At 45.8% G+C, this 27,490-nt stretch overlaps 1 protein-coding gene across 11 annotated transcripts in view; it reads right to left on the bottom strand.

Moving 5' to 3' along the window:
* HPSE2 (heparanase 2 (inactive)) overlaps positions 1-27,490 on the bottom strand; it is a 114,351-nt gene that overhangs the window by 70,640 nt on the left and 16,221 nt on the right. The gene's annotated exons all lie outside the window — the stretch shown is intronic.

The raw sequence follows: 27,490 nt of genomic DNA, 5'->3' as shown, positions 1-27,490 counted from the left end.
GAATAAGCCTTATACAAGAAAAGAGGGTGAAAGCATGGCTGATTGTGGGTAGGAAAGATGCTGGAAAGCTAGGACAGGCACCCCTGTTCTGTCTTTAAACCCACCCTGCTAAGTCTTGCTTCCCATTAAACAATGGCCAGAGCCTTGAGCTCTACCCAGTGCCAGCTCAGCACCACACAAGACTGGTCCTTATATCAGTTACAAGTCACATTTTGACATCAAGAGCACAGGAGACCTGTGGAAGCACCACTTCTGCATAAGCAATTTCACTCTGCCACCATCGGGTGCCACCACAAGCAGAGCCAGCCCCAGTGTCAGCAACAACAGCGTGTGCTTCAGGCTAAGGGGTCTGCAAGCACGGGCTCACCAGCAGTTGTTTACATGTGTTTGTCTGAAGTTCAGGGGAAAAAAAGAAAAAGAAAAAAGGAAAGAATAAGAGAAAATGAGCATTTTAATTTCCCAATAAAATCTATGCCACAGTATGAGTCATTGTTTGCTTTTTTACACAAGTTGGGAAAGGCCTTCTGGTTTTAATAACTAATACTGCTGAGTTCAATAAAAAGCACTTAATTTAATTTAATCCAAACCCTGATTAATGCCAGCTTCCCCTGGAATTTTATCTTTGTTTTAATTTGAGTCACTATGTTAAGGGGGGAAAAAAAAGACAGAAGGGGATAGAAGTCAATTAGTTCCTGTGCTTGTTTCTGGGCAAAACACTAGAAAATGGAAGATTGACAGGTACGGTCTAAGAGTCTATTTTTCCCCATTCCTTGAGCTGACTTTCCTCTAAGAATGTAATGTTTGCTTAGTCTTAAAAAAAGAAGCTTAACGGCTCACAACTCAGTTTGGAAAATAAAATATTCCAGGGCCAATTAGGATCAGATTTCTTGCTGGAAGTATATTGCTTTTAATGTGTTAATATTCAAGAGATATGCTACTGTTTAATTGGACACAGAGAGCCCTTAAATCTTGATAGCTCTAACATGGAAACAGCCAGCCTCATTCATGGGCTCTGGAGTGGCTACAGAAGGAAACAATCTGGGATAAAACCTCCGATAAGAGGTTTTCGTCCTTTCCCTACAATTGTCTGCACATATGTTTATTCAGATTCATATCTTATACAAATAACCAGCGCTAATGGATTTTTTTGTAGGCTGAAAAGTTGAATATTCAAAAAGCTAGAGTAGGCGAGCTGCTGATAATGGAGTTCAACACCCTCCGTGGCTGCAGGGGGATCGGCTCTGCCCAGCATCACACAGGAATCCTGTGACAGCGCCAGGGTTAGGATCCAGTTCTCCCACATCCCTCACCAGTGCCTTAACTACAAGTAAACATTCCCTCTCTTCTTGCAGTCCTCTATCTTATTCTGCGCAGGGAGTGTGCCAAGGTCCTGCCAAGGCAATAGTTTTTAATTACATGATCACATACTCTTGTAATGCATATATGCAAGGGAACTGAATTAAGGTCGCATGGGCCTGGGTATTTTCTAACTTTTGTATGACGGATTTCTGTGGCTTTACAGAGAAGGTTTTGGATACTTTGTCTAGGATTACCTTTCATTACAAAAACGAAAGAAATAGAAATGAAATTACACAAATGTACTGGATGCAAACGCCTGCAGCAGAACCCTAACTCAGGACCTTAAAGGAGCAACAAAGATCTCAGTATCTTCTGCAAAGAGAGAAACTGCTGGGAGCAGAAGGCTGGAGCAGGAATTACATAACAGGCACTTCACTGCATATGGGCTTTAGGTCTTCCCCCACCAAGCAGCCAGGGATGCTGAAAATTAGCAAGTCTGAGCTCTTTGCTGTGCTGGAGGCACTCAGCAGCACTCTGGCGTAGGCAGGCGTTGCATGCTCATTCAAATGTCTGCTTAAACAAGGTTTAAATTTTGTGCATGTTAGAGACCTGTAAAACTATAAGCAAGTGGTGGACAGAGAATGAAGAAAACTTCCCTGGATTTGTGTGCTCCCAGCTCATCCCATTGTCCCTAGGCAGAGGGGCTTAGGGTGGCCACTGTCACAACTCTGCTGGCCTAGAGCAGCAGGACACAGTCACGCTGATCAGCACGCTGGGCGCTGGTGACATGAGCTGTTCCTACCAACCTCCTGCACTAATGCCTTTCCCAAGGAGATGGACACCAAATGGCTGAGCATCTTCTCCTGGCTTTAGGGCAAAGCTGTCCCAGGAGATGGGGGGCCAACACCAAGCAAGGAAGGATGCAGGAGAACCAGGCAGCTCCTTCCAAAACAGAGCAGGAGGAGCAAGCTCCCTCCTCCAACACCCTGCCAACCCCAGCTGCGTGCACCAGCACCAGTCCCGGTCAGGAACCCTGGGGTCCCTTGCCCCAGGAACAGGAGAGCTGGAGTGGCTGGTGCTTAAAGCGCTCCCCTCTCCTCTCATCCACATAAACAGAGTCCTGGGAGCAAACCACCACTCTGGTGAGTATGAGAGTCACTGAGACAAAGGAAGGGGCACAGACATAGGACCCCCATTACCATTTGCAACCCTGATCCTCCCCCTGCTAACGCAACTGCAAACAGAAAGGCAAAACCAGACAAGCTAGCCTAGTGAAGAAAGGGGTCAACAAAATGAAGGAATTCAAATTTCAATAACTATCTTTTTTGGGGGGGAAAAAGTTGCAAAGGAAAAATGAAAAAACGTGTCAGTGGAGAAAAGTACTTACAGGACTTTGAACCCTTAGCTGCGCACAGATTAGGTAATGAAGCTCGTTACTGAGGTGCGGAGAGGGGCTCATGAGAAGATGCCACCACCACGACCCTGGCTACCCAAAGCCTAGAGCTAACCGTCTGCACCCTGCAGATCCCTACGGCAACTTGGCCTTTCCTGCTCACACCAGCAGTTACGGGAAAGGGATTTCAGGCACCAGTCCTGTGCCTCCCTAGGAAATTCATTCCCTGTGGTTGTTGGGCAACCCTTCTCTAATAAAAATTAAACAAACAAACGTAATAAAGAGTTTTATTCAGAATAGAGGCCAATTTGCTACTAATGGCAGCATTAAGGTCCTAAAAGGGTATAGAATTACAGAGCAGTAAAGCCACTGAAAAGCAGCCTGTAGCTCTAAAATAACTACAGGTGCCAAAATTAAGGAGGACCAAATTACCAGCCTGCTTCCAATGTTGGTTTGCAAATTCTCAACACGACATGAAAAATGAATGGCAAATGATTGTTTTTATATTAAGAAAAAGTTGTTTGAATATATTAACTGTGTTTCATTGTGCAATTTCTATATTTGCTCTGTTCTGAAAACAGAATTATTCACCTAATAGATAGATTAATGAGATGACACTAAGCAGAAGGGGAAGGTCATGTATAATCAGAGCACTTTCAGGCAGTGTTTATAAAAGCTATTTAACAACACTGAGGACAAGTACACTGTACTTAAGGCTAAGTGCTTCTAGGAGGGGCTGAGCACCTGTGCTGCTCAGCACGCACAAGGGCTTTAAACCAAACCAAACCCAACCCGCCTTCGTGTGAAGGATGGCAATTTTCCCGGATGGCAGAGAATGAGATTTCCTGTCTGCTGACCTCCCACCTCCCAGGCAATGGGAAGTAGAGTCAGCCATTGGTAGCATCACTGCTCAATTTGAAAGAGCACATGTTCCTTGCCTGAAAACGTAAAATTCGGATTCAATGTGCTAGTTGCCTGCGCAGCCATGTGAGGCAGTATAATGGCACATGAAAGAAGAGGTCAAACTTACTAAGTGTTGAGGAGGTGTCATCAAGAGCTGCATATTACTTCAAGATGTGTCTTCAGCAGCAGAGCCACCTGAACCCCTCTCTCGCACAGAAATCTCTTCCACCCGCTGGGAGTTGGAGAATTCTTCCCAGCTTCAGTGCTGCACAAGCTTGCATAAGATCTGGCTCTTTTTCCTGCTCCATCCTCCCTTAAAGAGCCACAAAATAAAGCCAAACTGACAGGAACAAGCCTCTGACAAGTCCCTGTGCTTTCTTTCCCATTTGCAAAACCATGCATGTTACCTACAGGCAATTAAGCTTTTGCAGAGCGGTGATTGTATCCCACATCATCCAAAGAGCTGCTTTCACCTCCCTCAACTCAAGTTGAAGAAAAAGTGAAAGCTATCAGTTTCACCTCACAGGTGGTAGCAGCCTGATGCCTCCCAGGGATAGGGGAGGCAGATTTTTACCTGCCCGTAGGTGGTTAAAATCAGGGTCTCCAGCCCCTGCAGAAATGCTCTAAGCATCTCCAACCTGTTTGGTTCCTGACCCATTAACACACTTCCCTGTCTCTGTGTTTCCCATCGAGCAGCACAGTGTGGGTGGGAATTGCCTGCCTGGGGTCAGGAAGCCCAGCCGGCAGCACTGGCTCTGCGCAGCACGACACCTCTTCCTCACCACCACCACCACCCCCGCTACTCTCCAAATAAAACCACTGCCAGCACAACTGTCAGCAGCAAGAACAATGCGCTAAGGCAAGCACCAAGGCAAACAGAGAAGCCATCAGGCTCTCTGCAGAGTAAACATGAGCTAAAATCCGGAGTCACATAAATCACACGGATACATGCAGTTCTGGGGGGAGAGGAGGAAAAGGAAGGACTCATTTGTCTTGCACCAGCCCTGGAGGCCCCTTCCTGAGACCAAAGCAACTCATCCACAGGTACTGACGATGCACTGCCTGGTTTGGCCAGGCCAGGGAGCTAGCTGTGAAGCCGACCCTGGCACATCTGTGCAGATATCTGCTCCTGGGTCCCTCCAAGGCAGTTTTCAGCCTCACAACCAGCTAACACCACTCTTCTGCAGTGGGAGACCTGCAGCCAAAATGCAAAGCCCCTCTATCTGATCCCACATTTATGGGAAGCAGCTTTTGCTTCTCATCGTACTCTACATCACAGGCCACTTCTGAGGGCAGACCTGCAGCTCCAGACCATGGTAGTGAGATTCAGGAGAACTGGGGGTTTGTCCTAGAGCATCAGAGGTCTAGCTTATTCTTCACAGGACATGAGGCCTCTAAAGACTACATACATGGGCTGAAGTCATGGCATGTAAAGTCACTTCTGCAGCAATTCTAGTTCCTCAACTGTGCTTCGGCTAGAGGCACTGAGCAGATGGACTTCTCACTGTCTCTTTTGCAACTTTCTTCTGAAATGCAGGAGAAAAGCCACACAGGAACAAACAGGGGAAAAGTATCTAAACTCTCTTGAGCTTCAAACAGCCTCAGACATGCAAAGGAGCCACAGAAGGTGCAGGAGGAAGAGGAGGTTGTCTTACTGCACCTACTCTTGGCCCACCCCCAACATTGGTCACTGCCTTTGGTGGCAGAGCCACAGGTCTCCAACCCTCCTCAGTAATACTCCAGTGCCCAGAACACCCAGCTCCTTTCCCATGTGTTCATCTTCGGCAGAAACAGGATTTGCCACAGTTTGCTGAAGATACCCTGAACTGGACTCAGCACAGTAGCAATTAAGACAGTTCATCAAGATCTCTGCTCCTGACAGCCCTTATTCCCCCAGACGACAGCCACTCCATCCACTAACCACGGCATTGTAAGGTGCACTTTATATAACATTTCAGGCTCTTCACCCAGCAATTTAGCAGCAGCTCTCACCATATGTTGCAGGACATGGAAGCAGAAGACAGTCACTGTGTTAGAAAATGAAAGGGCTGCCACATTTTAACACAAGTCCCTTCATTGTCCAGATTTCTCCTTCTTTTGTACTGCACAACCCTAACCCTAGACTGGGGTCTTAATCTGCTCAGCACTAACACTTGATTTTAAGAAATCTGCTACACACTCCTACTGAAAACACATGCATTTTCATAATATAATTAAAAAATTAATAAAATATAATATTATTTTTTATTATTTCATATATATATCTCCTTGAATGTTTTGCCAAACACTTCTAGGATGCATTGGAGCTGTGGCACCAAGTCACACAGGGTAGCACCTCAGCCATGGGCCAAGCATATCAGTGGCACAGGATTAATTTGTGACTGTCCCTAAATGAGCATAGCACAGAACTTAAAAAATTTGAGCTGAAGTATTAGTATCAAGATTTAAAACACAAGCATTTTCATGTATTGAAGTGTCTGGTAAAGCCAATATTTTCAGAAGACTTTAAATTTATTAATTCCAGACAATTTAAATTCATTAATACCAGACAAAGCATTTGGGACCAAGAGAACATTCACTGAGAACAGTGGAAATGGGCTGGCTGCGTGTATCAAAAAACAATTCTTGGGCCCAAGTTTCCAACAAGTTAATGTGCTTTGTGTTACGCGTGCTCAGGTTCAGCTCTCCCTTCACATTATTTGGCTGTTTAAACTCTGGGCTTTGCGCAAATAGTAGTGCAGGTATTTAAATATTAAACTAATTTTCAGTTTTCTGACAATCTCAGCCTGGCAAAAATCACAGGGAAAATAAAGAGATAATTACAATAAGCTGCTGAAACAGTGAACAGCAGTTATTTCTTAATTCAGTAGCTTCACATTTTGTGTGCATATCTGAGCTTATAACATCCATGAGTGCTCTGTGTTGGTTTAACCTATTTTGCAAAGCTCAGGTGAAAAGATTAATTTAGCCCTTTTACAAGGCTCTCCAGTGGTTGAATACACTTTGCCTCAAAGACACTGCAGGCAATCCGGGAAATGGGGAGAAAAAAAAAAAAGGCACTAAGGCAGTGCCGCATACGGTATTTCTGACACCAACAGAGGTAAGGTGAGCTACAAGCCTTCCTGTCATGAAACAGGTACATAAGGAAGGGCACTTTTTTATTACATAGGAAGCAAACAACTGAAAGTATTGTTCCTACATGCTCTGAAGCATGAATTGTGAAATATTTGTTTTAAATTACTAATACACTTGGGCAATTTTTTCCTTCAATTTTCTTCTCATTTACAAAGTTAGTGTAAGACCAGGGAAGTTCTAAAAAACCTTTTCAAATAGCAGTTGGCAGTGGTTTTTTTTTCAAATCCAGTAATACATTCTTCAAATGCAAGAAACACAAGAGGTGTCAAATCTGTGACCCATATCCCATCCCAATATAAAAATCTGTCTTCACCTGGTGTCGCCTCCCTGCAAGGACATATTACTAGCCATGATCACTGATCAAACCACCCCTGGTACTCATTCAGCACAGCTCAGATGCTCATGTACGACATTTCCTTCCAGAGACTTCCCAGAACTCTGCTGTCTCTTCTCGGACTTCCTATCTCTACTTATAAGCTTAGGGAATTATTTTCTTCTCCTCTACTTATTCAAAAACAAACTGTGCTGCTTTACAGACATGATCATTTTGCATCAGACAACATGCAGATGAAAATGTTACCCACATTGTTTCTGTAACAGGCACCTAGGACTTCAGGCCCATCAATCCAGCCTGTCCAGATCCCTCTGCAGAGCCTTCCTACTCTCAAGCAGATCGATGCTCCCACCCAACTTGGTATCATCTGCAAACTTACTGAGGGCACACTCAGTCCTGTCATCCAGATCACTGATAAAGATATCAAACAAGGCTGGCCCCAGCACTGAGCCCTGGGGAACCTGGCTCACAACCGGCCGCCAACTGGATTTAGCTCCGTTCACCACAACGCTCTGGGCTCGGCCATCCAGCCAGTTTTTTACCCAGCAAAGAGTACACCCGTCCAAGCCATGAGCTGCCAGCTTCTCCAGGAGGGTGCTGTGGGAGACAGTGTGAAAGGCTCTGCTAAAGCCCAGGTAGACACATCCACAGCCTTTCCCTCATCCATTAGGTGGGCCATCCTGTTACAGGAGATCAGGTTGGCCAGGCAGGAGCTGCCTTTCCTGAAGCCCTGCTGGCCGGGCCTGATCCCCTGGTTGTCCTGCACACGCCTGGTGAGCTCACTCAGGATGAACTGCTCCATAGTATTCCCTGGTACCAAGGCCAGACTGACTGGCCTGTAGTTCCCCAGATCCTCCTTCTGGCCCTTCCTGTATCACCCAGTCATTGAGGTTGAGAATGCGCTGTAGCTAACAACCCTTTGCTAGAACACGGTCTGAAGAAATAACCTCAGCTTGGAATACAGCCTGCAAAAATCTGCTCTTTCCATTCCAGTAAAACACTGAAGGAAAGTGAATCTTCAGATAATTTCTGGTCCGTCCTGCTCGTTTTCTGGTTGCTCCGTTTGGAGATGGTAACATACAAGTCTCACTGTTTCTCTCCTCTTCCACCACCTGCTCAGGAGCCTGCTCTCTGCTAGCTCACACTAACACTGATGTTCACACTTCTCTCTGAAAAAGCCTGGTGTTGACTTCCCCATGTGAAAGGTGAAGGATTGCTTGCTTCAGCCCAAACAATTTTACTATGTGTGGGATATTTTTATTTGTTTGGTTTTTTTTTTCCTGATTTACCTTTCCAGTCGACAACTCAACTGAAGCATTAAGCTTCCACAAATTCCCACAAGAATCAAGAAATAATTACCTTCCAGCAATCAATACATCTTCAGCCATGCACTGAAGTTATACAACGCACAGGCAAAACAAGCCATTACACTAGGAAGGGGTGACGAAAGCATGCCCACATCAGCAGGTACCCCACCAGGGCATCGGGCTGCCGTTCCATGCCCAGGCCAGCCACGGAAGGCCAGCTGAGAAGTGATGCTACCCAACAAGGCAGGGGAAAAAAGGATGAAAGCCAGATGCCCACTGTCTTCCAGAGAGTTGGGTTTCATGAGGCACCTATTCATTTTGTTCCTTACCCCAGTACTCAGATCATGGCAGGAGCTGGAGGCTTTTTATCGTTTGGCCAAGCACAAAGCCATGACAGGGGTGGGCAGGAGGAAGGAGCACACACGAGTGAGGAACATCCCTGCTTGTCCCACAGTCTACCAAAAGTTCATACGAAGCAAGCAGTCTGCAGTGAGCTGTTAGCCATGACTTGCACCAAGTTTCCTAGTGACAATTCTGACGGTGAAACATTCCTGATGCTGGAAACATCAACACCAGGTCTCTTGTAGTACATTAATCCCACCACATAGATATGACTAGCATATAAACACTATCGTCTTCACCACTGCTTGGCACATCATAAATACAACTGCTTGAAGCCAGCCATTGGTCACTTGTCCAAGGGATGGTGCTGTAAATTCAGAGAGCAGGAGAGTCTGCACAGGAACAGCCCAGGAGAGAGCAGGAGACAGCTGTTTCATTTCTACATCTTACAGGAAAATATTTCCATGAAGTGTAATGTTTGGAAAATGTCTAACAACCTAGTTCATGCTTTCTACAGATTATGTGGACTTAGCATTTCTGTTGTCTATACTGGGATAGATGAATAGAGAGATAAAAGGAGGCACGAAAATATAAGACATTTGGAATGCAGAAGAATCTACAGAATGTGCGAAAAATGTAGGAAAAGCTAAATAAAAGAAGGAAAGACAAATGAGATATTACCAAGACAGCCAGTAAAGCAGCAGGGTCCCAGTTCAGAGGTTGAATCATTAAATGACAAGTGAGACAGCTCTTCTGGAAAGCCTACATGATTTTTTTTAACCCTGGAATTCACTAGGGGGAGCATGTGGACATGGGCAAATGCCAAAACAAATCTGTTTTCCACAAGAAAAAGGGACTATCCCAGGAGTTTGGTCACCCCAGAGTAGGGGCTCAGGTAAGAAGGTGGCTTCTGCCCTGGCCATGCTCCGGGCACATCATCTGCCAGCTCTCGGGAAGGTGGGAGGCATCCACCACCAATGCCATGACAGCAGCTAGACAGGTTCACTCACTTCCAGAGTAAGGACTACATATCATGGTCCTGTAAAAGGGAAGTGAAGAAGTGTCACAGACAAAGTCTGGTGAAGTTGCTTGCATGTTGCCTGGATCTAGGAGAGAAAGCTTTTAATCCTTCCTCCCCTTCCTTCTCCAACCTGTCACAAAAGTCTGGGATCCTGGTCCAGAAAAGCCGCAGTGCAAAATACAGCAGCTTACACTCAAGTTACAGTCCTTCCATATCCCAAATGCAAGTGAGCAGCATGTCAGACATACGTTAGAGTCACCATATCCTGCATCCTCTGCTCTTCTCAGCTGCAAAGAAGAGTTGGAAGCTACAAATCCCTGTGGGGACCTGTGCAGAAAGGAGACAGAGGAGCCCAGCAAGGAAGCATAAAACTAAGGCAGGAAAAGGAATTTTAGGCACGGGACAAATACAAGGTCTTGCCTCAAACTAAGACCATGACATGGAGGGCCTTCCTAGTGATCCAGGTGGAAAATACCCCCATCTAGGAAAGAAACAGAGGAGTTTGACGGTCTGGAAGGGATTTCTAAAGTATGCATGCTTGTATGAAGCAGTCTGTGCATGTGCAACAAACCTAATCCTAAACCTTTAGGGATGTATTAGGCTTGGACACACACAGACCAACTCCTCTGAGATCCTGCATTTCCTTCAAGTGCGCTAAGAGCACTTGTATAACACATGTACAGTTGGCCCATCCAAAACTCCCCAAGAGTGTACAATCCCTTGCACATATAAGTATGCAGACAAGCAGCAGCTCAAGGGTCCTATGCATGTGGGCATATCCTACATTTCCAGACATTTGGCAGCCCGTCAGGATTCCTGCATCTGTGGACACATCTGGGCTTCCCAGACATGGGGCAGTCCATCCAGAGTCTCTGTGCACGCACAGCAGCATGCAAGGCCAGTAGAAGCTTGAATCCCCCAAATCTGGCTGGACCATGACAGGCAAGAGGACACCTCTGGGGAAACCTGGGCAGATGGTCACACAAAGAACAGACTAGCCCAGGAGATGCAGCCAGAGGAGGAAGCTGGTGACATCAGAGGTGAAAGACAAGCATGGCAGCCTGGGTCCTTCTCACACCTTCTGCCCGAGGGAAAACCAGCACTTGCATCTCTTGGGAACGGGAACACAAAGCTTGCCCTGCTTCTGGACTATCCTGTCCTCACAAAGAGAAACAAGAGGCATGGAGTTACTCCCAGTCCCTGTGGGGCTGCCAGAAATAACACAAACCTAACATCTCACACCAGCTGGTGAAGAAGACTAATCCAGTTTCAGAAATGACTTGAAAAAGAGCCAAACGTCCCATCCAGTTCTCATGGCCCCCTCCTCCTCCCCCCAGACCCAGTTCCTTTTCTGGCATGATGGTATCCTCAGCACTTGGCTGACAGCGAGCTGCTCCTCACAAACCCCTCTGCCAACCCACCCCGCGACAGCATGCTTGCCTGGCGCTCCTCGGTGCTTTTGACATCCCATGCCATGGCCAGACACACCATGACAGGGCCTGGCTGTGCAGTGGCCAGACCGGAGGGTGAAGGGGCAGCAGACATGGCAGGGAGCTCCACTCCTTCCTCCCTTCACCCTGCTCCCCGACATTGCAGTTACACTTCTTTCCTTGAATTAGGCATCTCAAGAGCTTCCCTCCTGCCTGCGAACCTGCCTTTCTCTCCTTCCTCCCAACAGCCTGCACCTCTTTTGAACCCCGAGCTCCAAAGCCTTCAATCCTCTTTAGAATAGGAGCTTGGTTATATTTTTGTTTCCCACTTATCAAACACCTTCATTGGCTCCACATTCATTTCAAGCTTTTTTTTTTAGTAATTATTGTCATATTGCAGTATGATGACCAGAGCAGAAGCATCAGATTCACAATAACTGGGTCTGTCTTCATTTCTACCACCAGCTTTCAAGATGAAGGAGTCATTTTGACAGTCGCATAGCTAATTGTAACTAATCCCACCCTTTGTTCAATGATACTGCGTAACCCAAACCAATAGCTGTAAAGCGCTGTTTAATTTAGATGTTGGTGGAAACACAAGGTTTTATTTGCACAGCTGCTATCACATACACCTTGATTCTGCTCCTGCCACCACATCGCTCCCTGTAGCCCTGTCTCACTGTGGCTCCTGCATTAGAAAAACTGCATAAAAAAATAATATATGTAAGAAAGCATTTCCATCTTGAGTCAGTGCAGAGGAAGGAGGCTGGCACACTCAGCAGCCTTCAGGCTGCATGTAAATGAGCCAAAAGACAACATGTTTCAGAAAGAAGAGATAAGTCCAAAAATGAATTTTAGAAGGGCGAGTCCCTTACGAAAAGACACCCTGCATAACAAGCAGACAGAGTTGGGCAGAGCTAAATTCAAAACATTCCTACCCTGATTTGGTTTGCAAGGTTCCTATCTTCTTCTGTCACACATTATTAAATGCATATCAGAAACAGGATCTGGGATTACAAACAGACTGAGCTCAGGACATCAGAAGACACCTGTCCTATAAATAAGACTCATTTACTAATTCAGAACAACATACACATTTTGCCAACCTCTCAGCCAATAAAAGCAGAAGCCCCAACATCAAAATTATCCAAACACTATTATTTTAAATGCTGAACAGTGATTTACATCATCATGACTTAACTCCTCATTTCCCAAATTCTCATCATGCATGTCTGCACTGAATTTCACCAAAAATTAAGCCTTCCTGAAAGAAGCCCATTCCCCTTACCAAAATCCATCCCAACCTCTGAATTGGAAATTGCCTCTTTTTTCGAAGAGAAGAGCATCAACAACAACCACAAAAAAGCAGAACTTTGAATTTGGAGCTGTTAACTTGGAGCTATTGATTTCTTCAATAGCTTTTTGCCTGTATCCCCACATCCCAGGATTTCAGCTTCAAAACTCCAAAGTTCAGTCACTCAAAACCACAGACTTCCCATGGCAAAGTGTTCAGAAATACACCAGTTTGGGATTTGTACAGAGCTGCAGTGCAGGGGATCCGATCTGTTGACACTTGGGTTTCTAGGAAAAATTAACAGAAACACGTGCAAGGGTCTGTATAAGGGAACAATGTGAAGCACCGCTTCCAAACAGGTGCAGCCGATTATCTGAGGCAACGCTGAGCTGGAAAAAAAAAAAAAACCACACCACACCACACAAACCCCAACCACTGTTGTCTTCGCAAATTTTAAGAGCACTAAAAACTTCCAGATAATGGGAAGTCCCCGAAGCTTTTAGAAAGTGTTTTCTCATACTCCGTACCTGGTATGACAGCTGCTTCTTTGCAGCTATGGGGAGTTGTGGTTTTCCATTTGTGAAAATTCAAGTGAAATCTATCATTTTTTGGAAAGAGCCTAAGTCCTGGGGTTCTCAAATATCTTTACAGGTTGAACATTTGGAAAGGATCCAAGACTCCAATCAGAGCCTGAATATGGGGAAATATTTAACTCTCTAAGAAACAGTATATAAAATAAGCTGTTTCTCTGCTTGATGACTATTTCAGGATTGACTAATGACTTGTCGTGGTGCCAAACACCACGGAGATGGCTCAAGAGGATAATTTCTGAAACTTGAATTTGTAACGTTCTATCAAATGAAGACTATTTCTGTGTCAAACCCTAGATCTGGGAATTTATATACAGCAAGATCATAAATGAACTTTTGGACACCAAAGTTCAGAGGTAGCTCTACTACATTTAGTCAATGAAATGACTGCTAAATCTTTTTTCTGGGGAACGAACAAGCTTTAAAATAAAGCAGGAAAATAAGACTACTGTATCAAACATAGGTCCCTCCTGGGTAAGCTCTTGCATTTCAGCTGGTTGATCTCTGGATCATGTTTCTGGGAAGGATTTGGTGGCAGGGAGTGAAGACTGCCCCGCTGTCCTGGTCAACACATCACCTCCTCCAGGGAGGTGGTTATGGCAAGGAGAAGCAGCTAAGCTTGCCTAAATTCAGCCACCTCTGGCCAAAAAAAACTGATTCTAAACTTGATATTTCTTATAGTACCAATGCACACCACACCAAGGCCAGGCAGGTTCCAGCCTAGGTAGGGGCTAACTTCAACTCCTCTCTTAACCAGGACAGAACTGCAGCCTGTCGTCCAAGCTCAGCTTTGCTCCCAGCAGAGTGAGGGGTCCACTTGGCCAAGTTACTAGCACAGGCTAACTCATTCAGTTTGGTTTCAGGGAGCAATTAATTGCTGTGATCCCCTCTTCTCCAAGAGGCACAATGTTCATATTACACATTTATTCAGATTATAAGGATGGAAAGGACCATTAATACAACATAGTTTTGCTTCCTGCTTGATAGGGGTTAGAGGACGTAACCTAGTAACCACTACACAAAATCCGCAACTTCTGTCTGAAACAGTTTCAGCAGGAATCTGGCTTTCAGGCTGACAGTGGCTGTTAATCCACCTCATACTTAGGTAGAAACATTCCAACATTTATTCTCAACATTATAAATCTGCACATTATTAGCCCAAGGTTGTCCTGTATTAGGCTTTAAATCACAGTTTCTCTTTATGCCTTTCTTTGCTAACATCTTGAGCTATTTGCTCTGAATTTTTCTTCCCCTTGTTGGTACTTGTGCATTATGATCAAGTTATTTTTAAAATTTCCCTAAGTAGATGAATCTTACTAAAACCTTGTCTATAGCTCCATATTTCCAGGATTTGGTCACATTTATTGCTCTTTTCTGAATCTTTTCCAACTATACAGCATATTTCCTCTGTTAAAATGGACAAGAGAACTGCACATGGTGCCCAACGCTGCCTCATCAATGCCATCTCCAACATCAGAGCTTCTCATTAACCCTTACAGGGTTCTGGTTGTGCCTGTCCTCTCACCTGTCGCTCTGCTTCTACAGCTCATGCCCACCCAGCTATTTGCAACACCTCCAACTCCTTTTTCATTATCTGCTTCCACCTCACAAATTTAGCCTATGCTTTTTGGTCCTGTTAAGTCCAAATTTACATTCATCATCAAAACACATGGATGTTTGTTGACCTGTGAAACTATCAGATGCCAATTCCAAGCTCAGAGCTGCACAGGGCTTGCTGCTGCAGGAGCTGGCCAAAGCCAAGTAGCAGATTTTACACCAGTCCCCTGACATGCCGTGCAAGATGAAGGCTTTGGCACAGAGAAGACAAAGATAAAACAGGTGTTAGAGCAGCGATGTCTATTTAATACCTTACCATTTTAAAATAACATTTTACTTGTCACTAGTGTTCAGGGGAGCTGCACCAGGTGGAGGTCAGTGTCATGTGGGTCTTTGAGAGCTTTTACTGGTGCCTGGAAGGGCTGGAGCATAGCTCAATGTTGACCAGGCAGAAGGGGGAAAAGAGGGCTCAAGGTCTAACTGGCAAGAGAGGCTGCCAGAGGACTACAGAGGGAAGGATAAGAGGAAGCTTGAAAAAGGAAAGGCTGCAAAAGCCAAGCACAAGGGTCACGAGGCTACGGGGTGGTCAGATAGCCACCAGAACAGGCTGAGCTCCTGCACGGCAAGAGGGGATGACAGCGCAGCAGCTAGTGTGTGGGAGAAGGGGAGAGAGAGCAGCATGAGCACATTATGGGGCCACAGGGAAGATGCAGCTGTCAACCACAGCCCTGCAGAAAGGCATGAGTGGGCTCAGCAGGGGAGATACACAGAGTTTGGTTTTGGCCAGGCTGAGAAGAGCAGGCAGCCATCCATCACAGAGGCTATGCAGGATGTGCAAGGCTGGCTGGCAGAGGGAGGGAAGGGGTCCCTCTGGGGCATTCCTCACCTCAGATGGTTCAGCTGGATCCAAACCAACAGAGCAACCCATAACCCTGAGGAGAGGAGAACCTGCCCAGGAAAGGAGGACAGCTGCATGGAATGGCATCCATCAGTAGCAGCTCTGGCACTTTGTTCCTATATGCCAGCCTTGCAGAGCACAGAGAACAGCTGTGGCATGGGCCACCTGGCAAACCCTGACACCACCTGCATGCAAACACTGAAATCCCTTTTTCCTTCTCCCACATTCACCTGCTGAGGGGCTCAGAGACTGGCAAAGCAGCTGCCTTGCAGGTGAGGTACCCAGCAAAACAGACAGTCTTCTGGAGGTCCTTCCTGCCCACGCAGCTCACCCCAAGCAGCATCCTCCCTTGTTTGCTCCCAAGCACCCTCCTCACAAAGACAGACTTGTTCCTTGTAACCTCAGCACGGCTGGTAGAGCATCTCACTCCATGGCTTATGCCAGCAGGATGAATGAAGTGTCCCAAGCCTGGCTGGCTCTTTGGGACAGCCTTCCCACACCAACCCCAGAGGCCCCATACCCTCCCAAGCTCTCGTGTCACATTCTATGGCAGGCATGATACAACCCCAGCATCCCACTCTTGCACCACCACTACCTTCAGGCACCCAGAGCCAGCCCTCCCCACACACATGCTCACAGAAACTAACACCCTTGTCCTGCAAGGGGATGGAAACATAGGTTAAGTGCCACATGTGTGAGCAAAAGCAGGCAGCTCTGCAAGGCACTACTGCTTGAGCCAGTTGGGCAAGAGGCAGTGCCCGCCAACAGGCTCAGACACCATACCCTGGCATACCCACTTACACGCGAAGCCTCCATAGGTACATACTTTTACTGCTATGCACATACACCCCTATGGTTCTAGTCTCCTACTGATCTAAGGACTATCACTGTTCCCAGGTTCCTGTTCTATGTAGTAGATAATAAATGCATAATAGTTTAGACCCACAGCTTTCCTGGGTGAGTATGTGCCAGGGAGCACCTAGGAACAATTATACAGGACCAAAAGGTTTCCAGAAGGATCTTCTGCCGTTGGTACAACTGTTACTTTGTCAGACATCTAAACAATTTTTTGGCCTGTGCCCCTCTTCCCAAGCATTAGCCTCCAAACAAATCCCAGAGCTGAATCAGTTTCCTCCATTTAGAGGCTCCACTCAAATTGTTTCTAGGATTCCCATCTTTCCTTCTTTTTACTTTACAAATACATAAATAGTCACATCGTCATAAGAGACAAGTAGAGACTGACTCTTACGGGTAAAAACCAGATGTTTCCCAATCTTCCCTAACAAAGTACTATTTTATATATGGTTCTTCAATGGATTTATAGGCAATGAAGGGATGTTACTACATTAGCTCATGGAGGGGGTGGGTGATAAAAACTGGAAAGGAAGAGCCAGACAAGGAAAAAAGAAGCTATCCAGAGCGCTGCAATTGGAGAAGCATGACAAATGGGCAGCACAGTTTTAGAGGGCTTCGACAGCAAGGCAGATTGCCTGGCTGGGAGTGATTGTCCACAGCTGGAGCATCGCAGAGACCATCTGGTATTTCTTAAACATGCTTTCCCCAGGTGATCCGATTCTTGGAGTGCCCCAGCAAAGAGAAGAAAAAAGGCTTGCGAGTCTCACCCCATTTCCAGGGTTCCCCTAATTAGTTAACAGAATTATATTTGAACCAGTTTCAGTTTCTCCTACAAAACCTTTTCTTTTGCCACCTTTCCTTGTCTCTCTCACACACACACACACACACACACACACCCCCGTTGAAAAAGTATTTAAATTCATGGAGGTTTTTTTGCTTCTTTAAGAAAGTCAGTGATTGTGTCTCTTGGCACAGCAACCCAATATAAAACTTAATGAGGTAAAAGGAGATCCAAAATTTCTTTTGAACACCTTGTAACCTCACTCTTCCCCACACCGCTTCTAGCTGCGCAAAGTGTGCATTTCCGCAGGCTCTCACATTACTCTCCCACCCCAGCATATCCATCCCAAGTTCAGGCCTCTGAAAAAGCAGAGTGTAGACTGTGTGTGGGACTGTGAATCTCTTATTTCCAGGATTTTGATCCTTTTCTTAACTTGGATAAATGTTTAAAAAAATTTTAACTGTGCGCACCACACACTCCTGTCCCCGTGACAGGGAGGGCTGGCAGAGCAGCAGTACAGCCATGTTTGCTGCTGCCCTCTTGTTTCCCGTAAGACAGCCCCTTCCTGAGCCAGGAGCATCGGGAATCAGCTAACGAAGAAAAGAGCAAGAGAAAGTGGTAAATAATAAATGAACGGACAGATGGAAAAGGGGTTAGAGCGAGCAACTGGAGAACAAGCCTTGGGACCAAGCTGCATTCCCACCAGCAGGCAGTGCCCCCACCGAGCAGCGCGGTGCAGGCAGGAGCCAGGGTCCAGACGCAGAGATTATCCCCATCGCTCCCCACCAAGCCAGGCTTACCAACCACGCCTCTCCCCTCTCCTCTCTGTTTTCTCCATGAGTTAGCCTAGCCACAAAGCACAGGTCTGTCAGAGATGTATCCTGCACACCACAGACACACATCCCCGATTCCCAGCTGCAAGCTTCTCAGCAGCACGTAAATAACCATTCCTGTTATTTTTCACAGGGAGAAAATACACAGGGATGGCGGCTGGAGCACTGAAGCTGGCGGTACTCCTCCAACTGCAGTGAAATTTGTTGCTGTGACACAATTTGCTAGGAAATATTTTAAAAATGAGGAGACCTCAGATAATTCCCTGCTCTGTCCGCATCAGCAGCTGCCTTCTCAAAGCCTGCATTTGACAAAAGCTAGTGGGACTGTAATCCCAGTCAGAAATACATACACAAGGTGCTTCAACTTCTCCAGGCTGATAAAAAAATTATTAAATTATTGGGAAGAAAATATTGGACAAAAGAGTCCAAATTAATAAAGTTCATTTTGTTTGGTTTTAGGTGGTTTAGATGGCCAAAATCAGCATATTCCACCACCATGATGGAAGGGGATTTTGCTTGGAAACCTGTCCTTTTGCAGTGGTATAAACAGCAATAACAGAAAACAATAAGCCATGATTGTAAAGCTAAAGAAACAGCCATCAACTCCAAATTAGAAAGTTTAGGCAATTAATAAAGTATTAAAAAACACAATGGAAAATTCATGCCTTGCTGAGTTAACAGTGGGAATTTAAATATAAAGAAGAGAAATATGAACAGAGACACAGACTCATCATTTTGTGCACACAGTAAAATTACCAATGTAATTACAAAAATATATTTATGTGTGCTCTGTATTTGGGAAAAAGATATGATGAACTCCTAAGACAATGATGTACTTCACAGATTACTAATGACCAAGAGAGGTATTAGATAACATCTGCTTTAGATAAACACTGTTAAATCACCCACCCTGGATAATTTGCACCTCCGAGTGCGGTAAGGAGATCTCTGACCTGCTGATGCTAATTTTTAATAAATCTTGGAATTCCAAGTAATTCTAGAAGGGAGGAGAACCCTAACCCCATGCCGGTGCTTAGGCAGGACTAGCTGACCTAGGGAGCAACGGCCAGTCAGCCTGACAGCAGACCTAGACAATGTAATTAAAAGCCAATATGAGAACCTACTGATAATTCATTATATTCATGTCTCAGCTAATTACCAGCCAACATATGTTGTACAGAATCAAGTCCTGTCTAACCGATGTTACAGCTTGATTTAAGAACTTGCATTATTAGGAATCATTTGGCGTAACTAGATGGATAGAAGTGGCTGATGAGACAAAAACCTATCCGTCGCCTGCTTTCCATCCCACAGGATGCAGTGTTTTTACCAGTCATTTAGATAAATATAAGATTCTTAAAGGCAGCTTGCAAACAGCACAAACGTGAGTTAGTAAATAAACAAAACAGCCCCCATTTATCCTGCAATCCAATTTGTGTGGCTAAACGGCCACCACCCAACCAAGCATGCTTTAATTCAGCCAAGCACAAGATAATACATGTATGGGAAAACATTATAGAGCTCCTATCTCCAGGATGGAAAAGTCTGTCCTGCACAGCCACAGGACAAAGAAGGAGCTATAAAGGGACTTTGGCAAAGTGAAGCTTAAGGAGCCAAATCTATTCAGCTTATGAAAGAAGAAAATCCACAAAATTCAACTGTTCCTCATAGGCATTACATTAGCACGGCGGGACAGGGGGTTTCTAACCTGATAGCAAGAGGCAACGTAAGTTCCAGGGGTTGAAAGTCAAAGTTAAGCATGATGCTGACAAAAAGAAAAATTATCAGAGGATGAGAAATATCACATGAGAAGGTCTGGGTGATCCTGGGGCCCAGGATAAAAGCAGGGGGTGAAATTCAGTAGTACAAAGGGCAGGTATAAAAACCTCTGTGTAACGTAAGAGTGGAAGGAGCCCAGACACTGGCACACTGGGGGTCTGCTTTAGGCTAAAAAAAAAAATCAGGGAGATCAGAAGCACAGGCTTATTGGGAGCATCTGAAACACAGAACCCACTGGTAATTAGGGACATTTAACTGCCCACACATTTGCTGGGAAAGGAAGACATCAGACATAGCCTTGCATCAAGTTCCTGGAATGCACCAAGAAAAAAAATTGTGAGAGACAGGAACAAAACTAGGAAGGAGGCTCCTCGAGGTTTGATTCCCATCAGCAGAGAAAAACTGGGGAAAAAAACATGAAGGTGGAAAGCACCACAGGCGAGGGAGCCAGAGACAAGCGTTTGTGCTCATTAGGAATAGAAGGGAAAATAGCAGCAGGGTAAATGCAGTGCAGTGTAAGGACGTAGGCTTTAGTAAACTCAGAAGGCTGGCAAGTGAGATTTCATGCAGAATGAAAAGGAGCTCAGGAAATACCGTGTTTTGTAAACATGCAGCAAGATAAGGGAACAAATGCAAATTACCTCAGTATGGGGGTATGATAAGGGTAAGTTACAGACTCCTCCTTTGTGTGCTGCAAACCATGGAGAAAAGGAAAGTCCGCCAGGCTAATGCAGATGAGCACAAAGTTACAGCACCAGGAGACAGGGACAGAACGAAAGAGCCAAGTGTTAAACAGAAGCCGATGGCAGCAGGGATAGCCAGCAGTAACAAGGAGACATTTGATAACTACATCAGTGGGAAGAGACAGACCAAAGAGTTCATCACCTCCTGAGTGGGGAGAAAAGGTTAATAGATCGGTTTATGCCACTGCACACGCCACAAACCCTTGCAAAGCTGTTAGTGCGTGTCAGCCCTCCCCCCTCCCACCGAAATCTGTTTTCTGTTAGGTTTATGTGTTTTCTTTATTCTCTACACGGCACCCAGAACTGGCTGGTTCTGGTAATGACATTACATATTATGATGTACATATAATTGCTCATTCTAAAGATCCACAATTTATAAAATATTTTCTCTTGCGAGGCTAGTTAAACTGGACAGTAAATTGAATTTAGTAACTACTGAACACGTCACAAGAAGCCACGTTCCCCACAGTTAGAAAAGCAATATCCAAATCAGATAATGAGAAAGCCAAAGTGTTGCTTAACAGACTAGAAAGTGTCACCTGAAAAAGAGATTCACCTTCATGACCTCTCTCACACACACACACCCCATCAGTGCACAAAAAGTTGTAAAACTACTAATTAGGGCAGGAGGAGGCAGGGGATCCCAGGGGTTTGGCTCACAGCTGTCTCAGGAAGCAGAGAGGTATAAACTGGGACACAATTTCACAACAGCCAACAGTTTGCAGAGTTGCAGAGACAAAGCTGAAACGTTTAATGCTTTTGTTGGGTCAGACTTCATGAAAAAGGATAACTAACACCACAAAATTAATACAGTCAAAAGCAGCAGAGTGGAAGTATAAGGCATAGTAGCACTCGATCAGAATTAAGATTAATGAAGTTTGATGTTGTCAAATAGGCTGAAGTCCATCAGCAGCTCCCTCTGGGAAATTGACAAATGAGATTTCAAAATACTGGGAGAGGGTAAATATAGTAGCTATATTCAATAGGTTGAAAACTCAAGGAAATTACAGGCCAGTCAACAGAACTTCAATTCCTGGAATTAAATTTTGAGAAATCAAACAATCCATCTGCAAGGAAGGGCTAGAAACAATAGCCCTGCCACAATGAGCCAACCCACCTTCTCTTTGACAGAGCACAAGGGTCTTATATGCAAGATAAAGGCAACAAATGTTATATACCTTTATTTTCATAAGGCTTTACCTCCAGCTTTGCATAACATTTTAATTAGGAAAATAGAGTGTAGATGAAACTCCATAGTGGGAACACACAGCTGGTTGGGAAATGGTACACAAAAGTGCAGGCATGAACAAGCGATACTGTACCAAAAAATCCATGATTACACAGGAGAGTCATGCACAAGATACATGAAATAACCCTTCTGCTCTTCTCAGTCAAGAAAGGCCTTGGCTACAATACTGGGCTCACTTCAAGGCAATGCATCTCATAAACAGTCCAGACCAAGCAGAGAGCCCAAGGGACCCCAACAAAACACAGAACCATAAAAAATTTTGAAGAGGGCTGAAAGGGACCTCAGGAGGCAGAACCAGCCACGCATGTGTCATTCAACTTGAAAATAACATGGCCAAGAGGAAAGAGTAAAAGAAAGGCAGTTGTTCAGTGTAGAGAATAAAAGTCTTTGGGGAAACAGGATAACAAGCCTCAAATATGTAAAAGATTTCTGAAAAGAGGAAAGGAGTGCTGTAAGCTGCTCTCCATGTCCACAGGGAGAGGACATGCCATAATGGGCTTAACCTGAAGCAAGAGATTTAAAAAAACCAACTCCATAATGACATAGATGATTATGCCCTAGAGCTGATCACTGAGGGAGAGTACATCTCTCCTATCACAGGAGGCTTAAGAACAAGGATAAAGCCACATCATTTGAATCAGTGATCAGTGATGTCCCCTGGGGAATGCCGGTGCCCACCACTGAGATCCAGCAACCTGCTGGCTTTACAGAGACATGCCCAGAAATGCAATGTATTTCAGCTATACATCAAACAACCTCAGAAAGCTGCGTAGTAAAAACAAACAGCCACTTTGCTTCAGAATGAACTCACGTAAACAACTGATAATGGCACAAAAATATTCATTTATGAGACATGGTTTTTCACAGTTTATTTTTCCCAGCACCATCCCCTCAGTTCTGCTCCTGAGGCCTCAGGAGGCACCTGCAAACCATCCTCAGAATGGACCTGGCAACTCTGCTGGTCATTAACTATGGGCTCGGTTCAGATATTGTTTTAATGGCATGTTAACATTTTTCAGGTCCCTTCCTCCCAGGAAACTGCTCAGTGTTTCACAGCAATCCTCTCTCCCTGTCTCTTTCCTATAGGAGCTGATGACATTATTGTCTTCCCCTTGCTGACGTGACTTCTCCACCAGTACCTCAGCTAATCACAGGTACCAGTACCTGTGCTAATCAAGGAGACAAACTCAAGGAAATTATCTTCACTGTGTATTTAGCTCTGAATGCTGCTTTTTCTTCTTCAGCCCCAACAAAGGGTTCAAGCCCCCCCCCAAAGTCTGTCTGTTTTTCCAACTGTATCAGCTGGTCACACAGAAGATATTGCCTCTCTTTATGCACCTTTCCCCAAGTGGAGTCCAGGTACAGCTGATTTGTCACGGAAAAGGCTAGAAGATGCCCTCTTGAGGTCCTTTTCAGATCTATTTCGTACAATGCTGTGGATACATATATATGTATAACATAACGGGCTGTGATATACAGAAGAGCAGACAGCCTGTCCCAAAAGCCACTTGCAGGCCCATTGCAAAGCCCCAGAGAGCACTTTCCTTGAAGGACAGCTGGAAAGCAAGTGCAGCACAGACCACCCCGATGCAGCACCCAGTAAAGCAGCTATAATATGTATCACTGCTGTGCAAACCACAGAACTTTTAGGCTGCTGATCCCAAACACAGTGCCAAAAAGGCAATGAAGCTGCATCTACCTCTCCAGTAACCCTCTCAGGTCCCACCTCACAAGGTAGCCCTCCCTCTAGCCCCCACAGAGTTCACTATTAACTGGCGATAAAAACATATCTGGGGAAAACTCCAGCAACAACAAGAAGAGCAGCCTCTCTGCCCAGCAGTACAGGCACCAAAAGCACAGCCAGCCTCACGCCCTGCTCTCTGCACAGACCCCCGCACAAAAGCAGCCTCTGAGCCACAGCCCCCTCCAGACCCAGCACCCCACAGGACAGGTCCTGGGCCCTGCAGACGTGTCCTGCTCCAGGACCACCATCTCACAAACCCCACAGCATTCAGCAGGGATCACAAAACCACCAGGGGAGGTTCGCAAGTGCAGGAAACACAAATGTCACAGGTGCTTGACCTGAGCCGTGTGATTCTCTGCCAAGGAACAAGCACGACTGCAGCTCTCGCTGTCTTTCGGGGAGAGGAAAAAAAACCCTATTTTTGTGGGGCAGCTTCTCTCTTGCAAGCTCTTCACACAGACACGCTACCCTTATCCCTGCTCCATGCCACCCCATGTATGATTGCTCTGCAGTAGCCACACACATGCTTCTGCTCCTGCATAACCTGCTTTTCTCCCACTCATACCACCATTGTGCATCCCTAGGTAGGAGAAGCTGACATGTGCCCTCCCTTATCACCACAACCTCACACACCTGTGCCACTTACCCCAGATAAAGAGGGTCTCTGCCTGGTTACTAACATCTCCAGAAGTAGCCTTTCGTAAGTAAAGCCTTACAGAGAGCTCACAACAGCTGTTACAGCTGAATTATCTAATGACCTTAACAGGGGTAAGGGGATGCCAATGTAAAACACCTGACTGCAATGTCGGACACAGACAGTGAAATTTGCCCTTCGGCAGCTGTCAGCAATATTCCTAGCACCTCCCACCTGATTTTAAGCTCACTGTCTTGCCCAGTGCAGCTGGAGGATAATCTCTGCTAACACCCTCAGCAGGGTGGGACTGTGGAGGATCAACTGGGAGCACTATGTACCCTGTGGGGAGGGTCTCCTCCCTTAACCACTGCTTGTAAAGGCTGCGTTGCATGATGTGACAGGTTGGGGGGCTCCCAACATGCACCCTGTGGCCTCCTCACTTGCTTTTCAGTGCAGATGTGGTGGGGTAGGACAGGCTGGAGAGCTGTCATCACCAGTCTCTTGATGCAGTGAAGTAACCTGCATTGTAGGTTGAAGCAGAAGGTAGAACAGAAAGAGGAGACATTTTTCCACTCTTCAGAATGAGAAGCCGGGCATTACTTTGTTTCCTCAGGCCAGGAACTCCAGAAAGCGAATTTATGGTTTGTCCTTGTGTCTTCAGAAGCTCAGTTATACTTAACACTTCACATTAATACAGTTTTTCACATATCTATTGATCTGAGCAATTCTCTCTTCTGTTAGGCTTAATGGGTTTTACTTAAAAACAGTGCAGAAACCTGTGGATATCTAATCTCTTAAAGTACAAACACAGTAGATGAACCAAGCCCAAAATGGCACCACAGATGGAGAGTTTCAGATTTAATCTATTAAAGCTCTGACTGCTGCTGCCCCACTCTCCACAATCCCAGTCCCTAAAACCTGCATGTGTGTTGTGTCTCCACTGCCTCGGGCAGTTCCTCACACCTCATCTGCTGCCAAGCCAATGCTGTGCATTCACCCCTCAGCTCCAGGGCTCCAAAAGCACCTTACTGTTACCTGGACATTTCTCCTGAGGGCTGCACAGGAGGGGAGCCTGCTGTGATGATTGCAACTTCTACTTCTGCTGATACAAGCAGTGTTTCTAGTGAAAGATTCCACTTTCTCCTCCCCTATCCCACTGCAGGCGGAGCTGAGAGAGCCGGTTCCCAGAGGGGAGCAGGTGATGCTGTGCACTCTCCCTCTGCTCTGCTACAGACTCACCTGAGAGCATCAGAGATGCTGATCTGTGAAACGAGACACCTATCTCTGAGCACCAAAGGGGAAGCAGCAAAGATTAATAAGCTTCAAAATGTCACAGAGCATTTAAATAGTACTGTCACAGACCAAAGACTATCATTCATCTCAGAGAGGCAGGCTTGGTAAGCCTAGAAAGATCACGTACAGAAAGCAAATGCAAGATGCAAGAGACAGCCTGCAGACAGGAGCCGAGAAAAGCTCATACTTGTCTAGAGAAACCAAAGTGGCCTAAGCCAGAGTCTAACATGTGTTCCTGGAGGAACAAGAGCCAGAAAGACTGCCTGGTTTCCCTCAGTCTCAGTTATGTCTTAGCACAAAAAAACACATTTCATTTTAAGACACCCTCTTACCTTGGAGGTACCTGCTGCTGGGAGCAGCTTAAATCCCAGTGCAAAACCACAACCCTGCCAGATCGCTGAGATAAGGAGCACCCTGGGAACCTTGCGCAACTGGTAAATAGATTTGAAAAAGCCCCCGATTTACATTGATGCTACAGGGACTGCAGAATCACACTCCCTGCGCTTTAAGAGCTTTCATTCTTAAAGCCACGAGGATACTGCATGGAAGTTTGATGGCAGTATCACTTGCCCACACTTGCAGACAGCGTGGGAGGCCTGATCTATAGTCTTTCAAGCTGCTCATATAACTATGTTGTCTGGGAGGAGGAAGAAGAGATGGGGACTTTTTATCCAAATCAGTGGTAGTGGTAGTAGCACAGGAATAAAGATGCCTCACGGTGCCTCACTCCCAAGCTCTCCTAGAATAGCTATCCCATCGTAAAGCACCTTAATTCTCATATGACTTTGGGCAAGAGGCTCCATTTACATTTCTTTGGTATAATTAAAGTGCTGCAGGATCTAGCAGTAGTAGGAGCCCCTCTCAGAGGTGTGCAGTTGAATATTCCTCCAGTCTGGGTTGGATACTGAGTACTGAGGGTCATCCACAGTACATGCACTGCATAAGGCCAAGTGACTCCTGGATACAGACCTCCAGGGAGGAAACACTCTTCTCAGGGATCCCCCGGATACTCCATCCCTGGAAACTTAGTCCTTCACTATCCCTCCCCAAACCAGGTCTGGAGCCTTGCTCCTAAACCTCACCCCATGTAACTTGCTGCTGATCTAGGGTCTCTCTACAGCACTGTGCAAAACACTGTGCAGAACAAAAAGAAGTCCTCAAGCAAACTCTGGCTGACTGAATTTTGAAGGTAAGGAATGCCCTTCTGCAACAGATGTACAACCCCCTCTGCCCACCCCAAACACCAGATCCATCATGGAGAAGGGAAATATTTACACAAGTTAGTAGAGTTCCAGTTAAATATTATGCTTAGCTGTCTAGAGTCCATGTTCTCAGACTATGCCTCTGAAATAAAAGATTAAACTTCATAACAATTATGAAGTTGCTCTGCTCACATTCAAAGGGAGTTAAAGGACATTAAAATAGTTCTTTGGGTAATATTCCAGTGAAATTGCTCTCTCCTCCCTGGGGAGTTAGAGCTAAAACCTTCTGAACTATCCTGTAAACACACTTGGAAAGGCTAAGAGCTGAGCTGATAACCAGGTAGCACCTCTGCTCTGCAGGTTCTGTAAAAAATGTGAGCAATGCCGGAGAGCTTTTGAAGCAGTGAGGGAAGGAGGATAGGGGAGAGCAGCTTCTCTTCTCGAGGGAAGTTTGTTTAGTGGAAAGTAAGCAAGTTGTCAGGGGAAAAGCTGACAATGTTGATTCCAGCAGTTTTACTGGGAATAAACAGCCAAGTGGATTACATTACAGAGAATGAGAAACGGCTCAGAGGATCCCATTTAAATGCTGGGCTTTCAGGAATGATGCGATTTAGCCACTCTCATGGCCCCGATGCCCACAGCTCCCCGGGGCTGAGCTCTCTGCCAGACCTGATATTGCCATCCCACCTCTGTAGGGTCCCCAAGAGGGCCAGCACAGCTGATGTCCCCAGGAGAGAGTTGGAGTTCACTGCTGGCCCTGGCGAGGATGATGCAGACCTGTGCTGGCTTAAAGGCAGGGGCCAGACATCGAATTAGGAAAAGCAGCAGAGTGGGGGAGGTTGGGCAGGACCCGCTTGCCTCTCCCAGCCCAGCA

This window comes from Phalacrocorax carbo, chromosome 12, assembly GCF_963921805.1.
Source record: "Phalacrocorax carbo chromosome 12, bPhaCar2.1, whole genome shotgun sequence".
Taxonomy (NCBI): domain Eukaryota; kingdom Metazoa; phylum Chordata; class Aves; order Suliformes; family Phalacrocoracidae; genus Phalacrocorax; species Phalacrocorax carbo.
The sequence above is the reverse complement of the archived record's forward strand: the minus strand, read 5'-3'. Positions and strand labels throughout refer to the sequence as shown.